Source organism: Haliotis rubra, unplaced genomic scaffold (assembly GCF_003918875.1).
Source record: "Haliotis rubra isolate DU_JTF1 unplaced genomic scaffold, ASM391887v1 Scf60, whole genome shotgun sequence".
NCBI lineage: Eukaryota > Metazoa > Mollusca > Gastropoda > Lepetellida > Haliotidae > Haliotis > Haliotis rubra.
Window position 1 is genome coordinate 610,856 of NW_025767302.1, and position 14,334 is coordinate 625,189.

Genomic DNA, 14,334 nt, shown 5'->3' on the forward strand with positions numbered 1-14,334 from the left:
TTTTCTGAATTATGTCAAGTACTCGTATGTGTATTTGGCAATGGCTATTAAGAATATTAAATATCAGAAAATCGGTTCATAATCAGAGAAATAAACACGCGGGTGGATGCTGTGTAAACAACATGGTGTGGAGGAGGACGTGGGCAGATGTATGTGGTAGATATCTTTTTGTCAACGATTATTGAGGAGACACAGTAAACACCGAGATGTCATTCTACAAGAGCTCAATAACAGACTGTATGTGCGGAATGGAGAAATGCGTTGGTATAGTTCGGCCGGTGAATGAATGAATGAATGAAGGAAGGAATGTCTTTCTTTCCTCCAGAGTTGAATCCGAAGATCACACAAAGCAAAATTACATTATTTACAATACATCACTTGCACTATTTCAGTGTAACAGTATGAAAGCATGTGATATCCAGCATTGCTCTTTAATACTAGTATATGATTTACAATGTACAATTTGTGAGTAGTAGGGCGATTGTTTTTAAGGATATTGCATAAGATGTTTCTTTAGATTCCATACAAAGTGACAAAATGACAGTATTATGTATTCACACGTATCATAGTCAATTGTTTCAGTTAAGTAAATATCTGCGCCGAGAAACAATCACAATATATCATCGTCATCAAACATATCTATTTTCACATATACATCAACATCAAGTTTATCAGGAGAAAAACATTTATGTCAGACATAAAAGTTTCACATTGCTAGATAATATGGCAATCATAGTTATAGTAGCAATGTCGATTACAGTGGTTACATCCTTAAAACATATGACATTATACGGATGAATCTGCCGGTGAAAGGATAACAACTGACTATTAGCTTAGTATCCGCCAACATAAGGATAACATTCACCAGTATGGAAGAGCTGTGTTTTTATTTTGTTTAAAAAAATATCCCAGAAAAAATATACCTTTGTCCTTAGGTTTTACCCAGAAGAAACAAAATGATCGTGATGAATGCTTATTATTCGTTAAGAAAGGACTTGTTCGACTCCTCTTTCCAACTAAGTGTTTTCAACGGACCCTTCTCAACAAATAAATCCTAGTGGGCCTTAATAGTTAACAGAGATTGACAATGGCATCACTGAGCTTGAAGGAAAGCAGTATCTAGTCTGTGGAATACTGACCATAGATACATGTCACTCACATCCCGCCTTTACTCCATAAACGAAAGAGGAAAGAAAGATATATTATGTAGAGAATAATCGATGCTTAATATTCGTCTTTGTAGTTCTCCAACAGCACTTTAACTGACTGTGATAAGGCTATATATGTACACGAAGCTCAGCGAAGACAATGCAGGCTAAACTATTCAAATCTGATAGAAGGCAAACCGTTGGGGTGGCCTTCTGTTATTATCACTATTTAATAGTGATTCATCAAACCCATGCTGATGGCATAGCCGGAATCGTACAATGGACTATTGGCGGAGATTTTCTAATGGTCCTCGGGTTTTGTTGCTATATTTGTATAGGGTGACAGTGTGTTGGTCAGCGACTGGGGCAAGCTTGGTCGACAGCCATACCTTCATGTCAGCACCACAGTGAGAGATACGCCTTGCTATTGATAACACAAACGGGTCTCGCTTTGTTTTGAACAAAACGTTCTCGGTAACGAACACAGCGACAAAATAGAATTGTACTCTAGAAAATGGTTTGTCATTTCTGGGTGGAATGTCGATGTCGACCATATAAGTCGTGACTCTTATTGTTGACAACCGAAAGAAGGTGGAAAGTGATTGCATCTAATATCTGCTTATGTTTGTAAACCATTGTAAAGGTGGACATCTATACACTATGTCTAATGCGCGTGAATCTGAAAGGTCACCTGTGGGCTAATTCTAGCCCCTTTTGTTTGTTTGTTTGTTTGTTTGTTTACTGCTGCACTCAGCAATATACAAGCCATATGTATGTTAGATACATAGTTCAATGTCGTTACAGATGGCTCAAATGCCGCACATAGATAATCAAGTAGAAAGCATACATACCAGACGGAAACGTTTAAATATTTAACTTTTAAGGGTCAAATGTCAGCTTGTCATGAGCGATGACACTCATTTTGTTATACGTCCAATCAAGGAGTCTATATAACCCTAAATGTAGTCGACTCTGCGGGGTCCACTGCGTTAGGTAAAACGATCGGTGTTCGTGGATTGCGACGTGTGTTCGTGTGTGTGTGTGTGTGTTCTCGTGCGTGCGTGCGTGTGTGTGTGTACTGCTGTCGAGGCTAAGGACGGTTTTTAGAGCAAAACCACCGTGACACGTAGATGCCCACAATGTTGATCTCTGCAACAGCTGGATTGCCTGTTCCTGACTCGATTATTTACAGACCGCTGTCGTTTAAATGGAATATTGTGCAGCGTTAAGCAACGAAAACAACAACATCAAATAACTCATGTCGAATCTCGGGTCCAGTGTATGAGGTAAAAATGGGGTTTAATGTCGTGTTCTTGGTGTGTTGTGTGTGCGCGTGCGTGCCTGTATTACAAAGCTTTGTCCCGATACCGATGTCAACGATTTGTTAAAACCCACTAAGACACTATGGAAAGCCTTTAAAAGGATACCACCTCAGACACCGCATACCGACCTCGAGCAGCTCTAGTTTATGCGTCTATGTTTTTATCCTCTTTGATGGTCAACGCCAGGGTAACAAATAAGTTCCATCATTTTCAAGGCCTTTTAATATGATACGCCTGGTGATCCAAACACCATGATCCGCCCCCCGAGCTGTTTGATATATTCACTCGTGACCACGGTCCAAAAGCAAGGCAACATCGGTGAGTGTTCGGGCTAGGTATAGTCACATGTGACATGTAAGCATTGTGTTTGTTTCTTTATCTCTCGCGAGAGTCTCTCAGTCTAATGCCAGCTCTACTGATGTTTCACATTTTAGCACTGGGCAAGAATTAGTCTTCAGCAATCCATACTTTGTAAGCATGTAACATATTATCAAATATTAAAACCTTGAGTTTTCAAGGAATGGTTTCCAAAATGTTGCCTGGTTGGTAGACCCAAAATATTCCCACTATCAAACTTGGATCATGGGACAGATAGGGAGATGATCCCAGCTCTGGTCGACTCCATCATATTCCACTCATCAAACTTGGATCATGGGACAGATGGGGAGATGATCCCCGCTCTGGTCGACCCATCATATTCCACTATCAAACTTGGATCATGGGACAGATGGGGAGATGATCCCGCCTGGTCGACCCATCATATTCCACTTTCAAACTTGGATCATGGGGCAGATGGGGAGATGATCCCGCTCTGGTCCTGACTCCATCATATTCCACTATCAAACTTGATCAAGGGAACAGATGGGGAGATGATCCTGCTCTGGTCGACCCATCTCATTCCACTCATCATCAAACTTGGATCATGGGACAGATGGGGAGATGATCCCTGCTCTGGTCGACTCCATCATATTCCACTTTCAAACCTTGGTCATGGAACAGATGGGGAGATGATCCCCTGCTCTGGTCGACCCATCATATTCCACTATCAAACTTGGATCATGGGACAGATGGGGAGATGATCCCCGCTCTGGTCGACCCATCATATTCCACTTTCAAACTTGGATCATGGGACAGATGGGGGAGATGATCCCCGCTCTGGTCGACCCATCATATTCCACTTTTCAAACTTGGATCATGGGACAGATGGGAGATGATCCCCGCTCTGGTCGACCCATCATATTCCACTTTCAAACTTGGATCATGGGACAGATGGGGAGATGATCCTGCTCTCCTGGTCGACCCATCATATTCCACTTTCAAACTTGGATCATGGGACAGATGGGGGAGATGATCCCTGCTCTGGTCGACCCATCATATTCCACTTTCAAACTTGGATCATGGGACAGATGGGGAGATGATCCCCTGCTCTGGTCGACCCATCATATTCCACTTTCAAACTTGGATCATGGGACAGATGGGGAGATGATCCCCTGCCTGGTCGACCCATCATATTCCACTCTTCAAACTTGGATCATGGGACAGATGGGAGATGATCCCGCTCTGGTCGACCCATCATATTCCACTATCAAACTTGGATCATGGGACAGATGGGGAGATGATCCCCGCCTGGTCGACCCATCATATTCCACTTTCAAACTTGGATCATGGAACAGATGGGGAGATGATCCCGCTCTGGTCGACCCATCATATTCCACTATCAAACTTGGATCATGGGACAGATGGGGAGATGATCCCTGGTCTGGTCGACCCATCATATTCCACTAACAAACTTGGATCTTGGGACAGATGGGAGATGATCCCCGCTCTGGTCGACCCATCATATTCCACTATCAAACTTGGATCATGGGACAGATGGGGAGATGATCCCCGCTCTGGTCGACCCATCATATTCCACTTTCAAACTTGGATCATGGGACAGAAGGGAGATGATCCCGCTCTGGTCGACCCATCATATTCCACTATCAAACTTGGATCATGGGACAGATGGGGAGATGATCCCGCTCTGGTCGACCCATCATATTCCACTTTCAAACTTGGATCATGGGACAGATGGGGAGATGATCCCGCTCTGGTCGACCCATCATATTCCACTTTCAAACTTGGATCTTGGGACAGATGGGGAGATGATCCCTGCCTGGTCGACCCATCATATTCCACTTTCAAACTTGGATCATGGGACAGATGGGAGAGATGATCGACCCATCATATTCCACTCGTCAACTTTGGATCATGGGACAGATGGGGAGATGATCCCCTGCTCTGGTCGACCCATCATATTCCACTTTCAAACTTGGATCATGGGACAGATGGGGAGATGATCCCCTCTGGTCGACCCATCATATTCCACTTTCAAACTTGGATCATGGAACAGATGGGGAGATGATCCCTGCTCTGGTCGACCCATCATATTCCACTATCAAACTTGGATCATGGGACAGATGGGGAGATGATCCCCTGCTCTGGTCGACCCATCATATTCCACTTTCAAACTTGGATCATGGAACAGATGGGGAGATGATCCCCGCTCTAGTCGACCCATCATATTCCACTATCAAACTTGGATCATGGGACAGATGGGGAGATGATCCCCTGCTCTGGTCGACCCATCATATTCCACTATCAAACTTGGATCCTGGAACAGATGGGGAAATGATCCCGCTCTGGTCGACCCATCATATTCCACTATCAAACTTGGATCATGGGACAGATGGGGAGATGATCCCTGCCTGGTCGACCCATCATATTCCACTTTCAAACCTGGGTCATGGAACAGATGGGGAGATGATCCCGCTCTGGTCGACCCATCATATTCCACTAACAAACTTGGATCATGGGGACAGATGGGGAGATGATCCCGCTCTGGTCGACCCATCATATTCCACTATCAAACTTGGATCATGGGACAGATGGGGAGATGATCCCTGCTCTGGTCTACCCATCATATTCCACTTTCAAACCTGGATCATGGGGCAGATGGGGAGATGATCCCCGCTCTGGTCGACCCATCATATTCCACTTTCAAACTTGGATCATGGGACAGATGGGGAGATGATCCCTGCTCTGGTCGACCCATCATATTCCACTTTCAAACTTGGATCATGGGACAGATAGGAGATGATCCCCTGCCTGGTCGACCCATCATATTCCACTTTCAAACTTGGATCATGGGACAGATGGGGAGATGATCCCCGCTCTGGTCGACCCATCATATTCCACTTTCAAACTTGGATCATGAGACAGATGGGTAGATGATCCTGCCTGGTCGACCCATCATATTCCACTTTCAAACTTGGATCATGAGCAGATGGGGAGATGATCCCCTGCTCTGGTCAACCCATCATATTCCACTATCAAACTTGGATCATGGGACAGATGGGGAGATGATCCCCTGGGGCCTGGTCGACCCATCATATTCCACTTTCAAACCTGGATCATGGAACAGATGGGGAGATGATCCCCGCTCTGGTCGACCCATCATATTCCACTATCAAACTTGGATCATGGGACAGATGGGGAGATGATCCCCTGCTCTGGTCGACCCATCATATTCCACTATCAAACTTGGATCCTGGAACAGATGGGGAAATGATCCCCGCTCTGGTCGACCCATCATATTCCCTCTATCAAACTTGGATCATGGGACAGATGGGGAGATGATCCCCGCTCTGGTCGACCCATCATATTCCACTTTCAAACCTGGGTCATGGAACAGATGGGGAGATGATCCCCTGCTCTGGTCGACCCATCATATTCCACTATCAAACTTGGATCATGGGACAGATGGGGAGATGATCCCTGCTCTGGTCGACCCATCATATTCCACTTTCAAACTTGGATCCTGGAACAGATGGGGAAATGATCCCCGCTCTGGTCGATCCATCATATTCCACTTTCAAACTTGGATCATGGGACAGATGGGAGATGATGCCCGCTCTGGTCGACCCATCATATTCCACTTTCAAACTTGGATCATGGGACAGATGGGAGATGATCCCCGCCTGGTCGACCCATCATATTCCACTTTCAAACTCTTGGATCATGGGACAGATGGGGAGATGATCCCCGCCTGAGTCGACCCATCATATTCCACTTTCAAACTTGGATCATGGGGACAGATGGGAGATGATCCCCTGCCTGGTCGACCCATCATATTCCACTTCCAAACTTGGATCATGAGACAGACGGGGAGATGATCCCCGCCTGGTCGACTCCATCATATTCCACTTTCAAACTTGGATCATGGGGCAGATGGGGAGATGATCCCGCTCTGGTCGACCCATGATATTCCACTATCAAACTTGGATCATGGGACAGATGGGAGATGATCCCTAGCTCTGGTCGACCCATCATATTCCACTATCAAACCTGGATCATGGGACAGATGGGAGATGATCCCTGCTCTGGTCGACCCATCATATTCCACTATCAAACTTGGATCATGGGCAGATGGGGAGATGATCCCCTCTGGTCGACCCATCATATTCCACTAACAAACTTGGATCATGGGACAGATAGGGGAGATGATCCCGCTCTGGTCGACCCATCATATTCCACTATCAAACTTGGATCATGGGACAGATGGGGAGATGATCCTGCCCTGGTCGACCCATCATATTCCACTTTCAAACTTGGATCATGGAACAGATGGGGAGATGATCCCCCTGGTCAGACCCATCATATTCCACTAACAAACTTGGATCATGGGACAGATGGGGAGATGATCCCCGCCTGGTCGACCCATCATATTCCACTATCAAACTTGGATCATGGGACAGATGGGGAGATGATCCCCCTCTGGTCGACCCATCATATTCCACTTTCAAACCTGGGTCATGGAAACAGATGGGGAGATGATGCCCGCTCCTGGTCGACCCATCATATTCCACTATCAAACTTGGATCATGGGACAGATGGGGAGATGATCCCACTCTGGTCGACCCATCATATTCCACTAACAAACTTGGATCATGGAACAGAAGGAGATGATCCGCTCTGGTCGACCCATCATATTCCACTCATCAAACTTGGATCATGGGACAGATGGGGAGATGATCCCTCGGCTCCTGGTCGACTCCATCATATTCCACTTTCAAACTTGGATCATGGGACAGATGGGGAGATGATCCCCGCTCTGGTCGACCCATCATATTCCACTTTCAAACTTGGAGGTTACTTGTCATATCTTTCCTCTGAACCTCTGTTCTAATCACGGCCATATTTCCGGTTCTCGTAAAATCCCTAGCGGCAAAAAATGGCAACACGAATTATCTCCCTCCTTTCTATACAATAAGAACACATGTTACATTGACTTAGATCCAACTGGACTAATACAAACAAATGTGGGGCCACAAATATCCCTGCTCTGCGGGAACTTGTGTTGATGTGACACACAAGGCATTTAATGGCTAGCTTCGTCCGTTGTCAATGAGGGCGATGGAGATGCCATTGATCCGCTTATTAGGTGACTAAGTTCTGTCTAGAAGAAACGTTTGCACATCGCCCAGGTGAAGAGGTTCTAGTTTTCCGAAGCATACAGAAATTACCGAGACCTTCTTGAATGATCATTTTGAAACAATGTCGCTGATTGCACAACTAAATCTGATTGCCATCACTCACGAATCCTTAACACTTTCGCACCATGAAAGGGCTGTACTGTAGGAAGATATGACAAGTAACCTCTGTGGGAAGAGAATGCTAAGACAACAAGATCAAATTTTCTGTTAGATCCCCCAAGCTGCAAGTTGGTGTACAAATTACTGCAACCCTGGACACACTCACACCGACTCGATGGTCCAGTTCAAATATCCCCACACTAGACCCGGTCACAGCTGGTCACAAGCCCCCTGGAACAGATAACCTTCACTTTGCACTGTCCTAAACCCCACAACCAAACAAACCAGCATACTTTCACATGATTCATCACACCTGAAAAATATGTACATATATGGTTGCTGAACAGCAACGTCTCAAAATGACTCCAGATAGGCAATTTCTTTTACTTTCTTTGAAATGACAATTGCAACCCAGACTTCATGCCATAGTTTGTTTCCACAACCTCCTAATCATTGTTCTTTCAACTGGAAATATTTTGCACTGTGAACCCTTGCACTGTGACTCTTCAACTACAGTGTACATTGAAACCAAGCTACAGTGTACATGGTGAACACTAGCATTAATGAGATGTTTACAACTATGTACCGTGAGGGTCTGTCAGAATCCTGAATGATACTCTTGTCCACCATCAAGGTTGAGCGATATAATAATACCTGCCTGTCCTACCATCTCAGGTGGCTGAATTTGTCTCTGTCAACTTTATAATATCCACTAGTCTGGTGCATTGTTTTGTAGCAACAGTTGATTTATACAGGATCTGAATTAACATTATTCTTATCTGTAGTTAATTATCATAGTGTATAGAAAAAAACCCAGAAAACTAATGTATTACACTTATCAGACTGTTAAGCTGGCTGTATGTTTATGACCTAACTTTGTGTAACAAATTATACCTTGAAACAAAATTAGTGGTCCCTTTGAGTTCGTTATAGGCTTAGTTTACTGATATATGTTTCATAGGAAACAAACAGTTCCCCTGTTCACAGCCAAGGTATGTCTGATCTACAATAACCATCAAGTGCAACACCTGGACCCGTGCCTGGGATAACTACTGTTCATTTACAGTTCATATATTCAGACTCCTTTGTGTTGAAGCCTACCTGATATGCCACAAAGTTGTCCCCTGTTGTAGAGGCACTGCTCTCAGTTGGAATCGGTTCTGGCACTATGATGCTCCTGCTGTGAAGCCAGTCCTGAGAAAGCAACAAAATTGTTCAACTTAAACAATCTTAACATGAGCTGCAAATGAGACATATATAACAGATTTGGACTTATTTTGTTTTAGTAATATAACACCCTCTTGAATCTGTCCACAGGCATCTGTCAACCATTTAATAAACTAAATGTCAAAAATACAATGTATGTTTCACTAATAAGCAAGATGAGGGTGAACAAGGAAAAATATTTAAAACCCTTCATTTATCGTCATGATTATCAAATACCCAGATACAAACATCCCAGAGTCAGCTACAGTACCAAAACCCTGCCATAACTGTTCACTCCTTGATGATAACATGGTTCATAAGGTTCAGGTACTTTATCTCCAATTGTTCTGAACATCACAGTACACAGAATCATCAGATGTGTGAATGATGCAGGCCAGGGTTGAATAAACAGGACAAAATGACAATCTGAAAATAACCAACCAGAGTGGTGACAGGGCCGAGTACTACAGCACCAGCAGTGCCCCCAATAACCAACTAGAGGTGACAGGGCTGGAGTACTACAGCACCACCAGTGCCCCCAATAACCAACTAGAGCGGTGACAGGGCCTGAGTACTACAGCACCAGCAGTGCCCCCAATAACCAACTAGAGCGGCGACAGGGCCTGAGTACTACAGCACCACCAGTGCCCCCAATAACCAACTAGAGCGGCGACAGGGCCTGAGTACTACAGCACCAGCAGTGCCCCCAATAACCAACTAGAGCGGTGACAGGGCCTGAGTACTACAGCACCAGCAGTGCCCCAATAACCAACTAGAGCGGTGACAGGGCCTGAGTACTACAGCACCAGCAGTGCCCCCAATAACCAACTAGAGCGGTGACAGGGCCTGAGTACTACAGCACCAGCAGTGCCCCCAATAACCAACTAGAGCGGTGACAGGGCCTGAGTACTACAGCACCACCAGTGCCCCCAATAACCAACTAGAGCGGTGACAGGGCCTGAGTACTACAGCACCAGCAGTGCCCCCTAATAACCAACTAGAGCGTGACAGGGCCTGAGTACTACAGCACCAGCAGTGCCCCCAATAACCAACTAGAACGTGACAGGGCCGGAGTACTACAGCACCAGCAGTGCCCCCAATAACCAACTAGAGCGTGACAGGGCCTGAGTACTACAGCACCAACAGTGCCCCCAATAACCAACTAGAGCGGTGACAGGGCCTGAGTACTACAGCACCACCAGTGCCCCCAATAACCAACTAGAGCGGTGACAGGGCCTGAGTACTACAGCACCAGCAGTGCCCCCAATAACCAACTAGAGCGGTGACAGGGCCTGAGTACTACAGCACCAGCAGTGCCCCCAATAACCAACTAGAGCGGTGACAGGGCCTGAGTACTACAGCACCAGCAGTGCCCCCAATAACCAACTAGAGCGGTGACAGGGCCTGAGTACTACAGCACCACCAGTGCCCCCAATAACCAACTAGAGCGGTGACAGGGCCTGAGTACTACAGCACCAGCAGTGCCCCCAATAACCAACTAGAGCGGTGACAGGGCCTGAGTACTACAGCACCAGCAGCAGCCCCCAATAACCAACTAGAGCTGTGACAGGGCCGGAGCAACTACAGCACCAGCAGTGCCCCCTAATAACCAACTAGAGCGTGTGACAGGGCCTGAGTACCTGGAGGGTGACTGGGGAGTACTCCACAGCTTCAGCTTCTCAGATACAGGCAGCTTCCACTCCAGGGAACAAACACCCTCACCTGGGACGCCGAACCCTGCAGAGGAAATTACTATCAATATCTCTACAGATGATATTTTTATGAGAAAATGTCCAGACTTGTGACATAAATAGCAAAACAAGAATATCCCAGTGAGTTTGAAGCATATGTAACACCTCATGCCCCTCAAAAGAGGCGCTTGACTATAAGCATCACAGTAATTTCTGGTGCAGTTTTTGAAGTGGGATGTTTAAAACATTGAATTATATGACATCAGTCTAAGGACCACATGCTAAATATCCTGTACTTTGGCAGTTCTGCATTCCGATGATAATAAGAAATGAATTCTTGGCACAAAAGAATACTATTAGATATGGCAGATGAAATATGGCATTTGTTTCTTTCTTTCTTATTCCACCAACTTAATGTCGGTAAATCACCATTATTGAAATATATATCACCTTCTGCAGTGTTGTGGTTTCTCAAGTTGGTAATGACATATTCCACTTCTGGAGTTATCTGCTCCTGCCAGACAAGATTTTGCTTTTGCTGAAAATACCATGTCAGTGAATAAAGAATTCATAGGTCTGGACAACATGCAAATGTCAATACTTACAATAAGGATGAAGAATGGTATGTAATGCTAAAACCCCCTTCAAATTAGATATATATATAGTGAACAAATTATAGGATATTTATATAGCGACATATACAAGCAACTAGTACAAGCTCAAGGGCTTCTGGTATTTTTTCCTCGACTCTGTATGTCAATCTCAACGGTACATCATTATCAATCTCTCAACTCCCTCGGGATCATTAACTCTTGCAGCCATTAGGGCGACCGAAGTTATTCCGGCTTTCTCATCCTTATGAGGTACCCATTCACATCTGGGTGGACTAGGGACACAAAGTGACAGTACTTTGTCCAAGTCACTCGCACGCTGCTGTACCCAAGAACAAGGTGTTTGCACTCCATTCATGTGGCCCCCATCTGGTCATATAGCTTACGGATTTATGGGTTCTTTTAAGTGCACAGGGTTGTGTGCTGTACACTCAATATTAGTATTACAAAAAGCATTTAAGTCAGGTGAGCTGAAACTGGAACCAGTGTTGATATTAAAATTCTCTCCAATTTGGCTTTTTAACCTTTGACAGCTTCAGGCCATTTGAGTTAAAAACTGATTTCATCAAGTTTGAAAAAGAGAACTGCAGCAGTACAGAAATTCAATAAATGAATAAAACAGCAATAAAACCATTCTCAAATATCATAAAAGATTAATGCAATACTCTTTAACGCAAATGTGATCGATTAGTGTGAGTCCTGTTGATTAATAATTTACACAATAGGCATGACACAACACACAACCACCATGTTCAAACATGTGTTCATAACAAACACAGGGACATACACTGGCAGGTATCCCGAGGGCTAGTAGGCTCAATATGGGCTTGTCCTTATATACTATTCCACAATTGCTAAGGACTAAGAGTGTTTTGTCAAAGTTATGACCCTTAACAAATGTTGAGTAGCATATGTTATCACCATCAGTATTAGTGAATGTGTTGGGTCCATGCACCTGCTATGGATAGTGGCAAATATAAGCATACTACCAAGAGGTCAGAAGAATATTCTCCTCTAAGATGACACATTAGTCACTAATTCAAAATAGAGTTGAACCAAGTAAAACTCTGTTTGGAACAGTTAGCTCCACAAACAATGGTACATATGATAAAACTAAATTCTATTGAAAAATGATGCTAAGTGCTATGTTTTTAAGTCTTTCAGGCTAAAGATCAGAAAGGATGTTTGAAGGATTAGAGAGAAGTTTCAGTTTGGTTTTAAACCTACACATCTTTGCCTAACAAGAAGTCCATTTTCCAAAACAACTCATTAGATCGATTCATTGTCATGAAGGAATGAGTTTCAGTGCTATTAAACAACCGCGCTTTCTAGTTTTCCTACAACTGTTCAATGAATAGTGTCATCTGCTGCTGTCTACAGTGTTGACTCAACATTTCACACTAACTAAACTATGATCTTTCACAGTAAGAATGTAAGGCAATGCATGCATGCATGCCTGTGTGTGTGTAATGCTAACTATTTCACGCCAAAAAGTTAAGGTTGAGTAAGTACTATTACTTGTGTCTCAACTTGAGGAGTGAGTGAGTATGGTTTTACGCCGCTTTTAGCAAATATTTCAGCGACATCACAGTGGGGACACCAGAAATGGGCTTCACACATTGTACCCATGTGGGGAATCGAACCCGGTCTTCAGTTTGACGAGCTTAACACTTTAACCACTAGGCTACCCCACCCCATCTCAACTTGAACTTGTTTACCTTTTACTTAATTATCTTGATGATGTTGTCTAATTCAATCAAGAATATCAAATCCTTCTTCACTCTTGAAAAATAAAAGAAACAAGAAAAGCAGCTATACACCAAGCACTACGTCTGAACAACATGCATAAAATCAGAAAAACCTTGCCCAACTCACTAAACAAAAAGACAATGAGCATCAATCTACGCAATAGGGAATTCATAAGGAAATCCCACCATCAATCTACGCAATAGGGAATTCATAAGGAAATCCCACCATCAATCTACGCAATAGGGAATTCATGAGGAAATCCCACCATCAATCTATTTAATAGGGAATTCATGAGGAAATCCCACCATCAATCTACGCGTAATAGGGAATTCATGAGGAAATCCCACCATCAATCTACACACAATAGGGAATTCATGAGGAAATCCCACCATCAATCTCACGCAATAGAGAATTCATGAGGAAATCCCACCATCAATCTACGCAATAGGGAATTCATGAGGAAATCCCACCATCAATCTACGCAATAGGGAATTCATGAGGAAATCCCACCATCAATCTACGTAATAGGGAATTCATGAGGAAATCCCACCATCAATCTACGCAATAGGGAATTCATGAGGAAATCCCACCATCAATCTACGCAATAGGGAATTCATAAGGAAATCCCACCATCAATCTACGCAATAGGGAATTCATGAGGAAATCCCACCATCAATCTACGTAATAGGGAATTCATGAGGAAATCCCACAGTAAACTGAGATCAGTGGCAATGTTTAAGATGTTGGGGTGTGAAAACAGTAAACATGTACAATGTATGTCAAATCCATTTCTCACCAGAAGGAAGTAACATCATCCTATCACTATAGGCATAAACAAAATAACACAATCAAAGCAAAGCATCATACCTGAAGATTTCACTGACTGCTGTTATTTTGCCAAAAATGTTGATAAGAAATCCCTTTGGCAATTTATCTCTGAAAAGCATGAACAATACGCATAAAATATAGTTTGT

The 14,334-nt window shown here is 44.0% G+C and overlaps 1 long non-coding RNA gene across 1 annotated transcript; it reads right to left on the minus strand.

Annotated features, from left to right (window-relative positions):
• Positions 1–8,276: 8,276 nt before the first annotated feature.
• Positions 8,277–10,988, minus strand: LOC124255471. The gene is made up of 3 exons (XR_006892691.1): positions 10,950–10,988; positions 9,205–9,297; positions 8,277–8,334 (listed from the first exon to the last, which is right to left on the minus strand). It is a non-coding gene; the product is annotated as an uncharacterized LOC124255471 (long non-coding RNA).
• Positions 10,989–14,334: the final 3,346 nt, after the last annotated feature.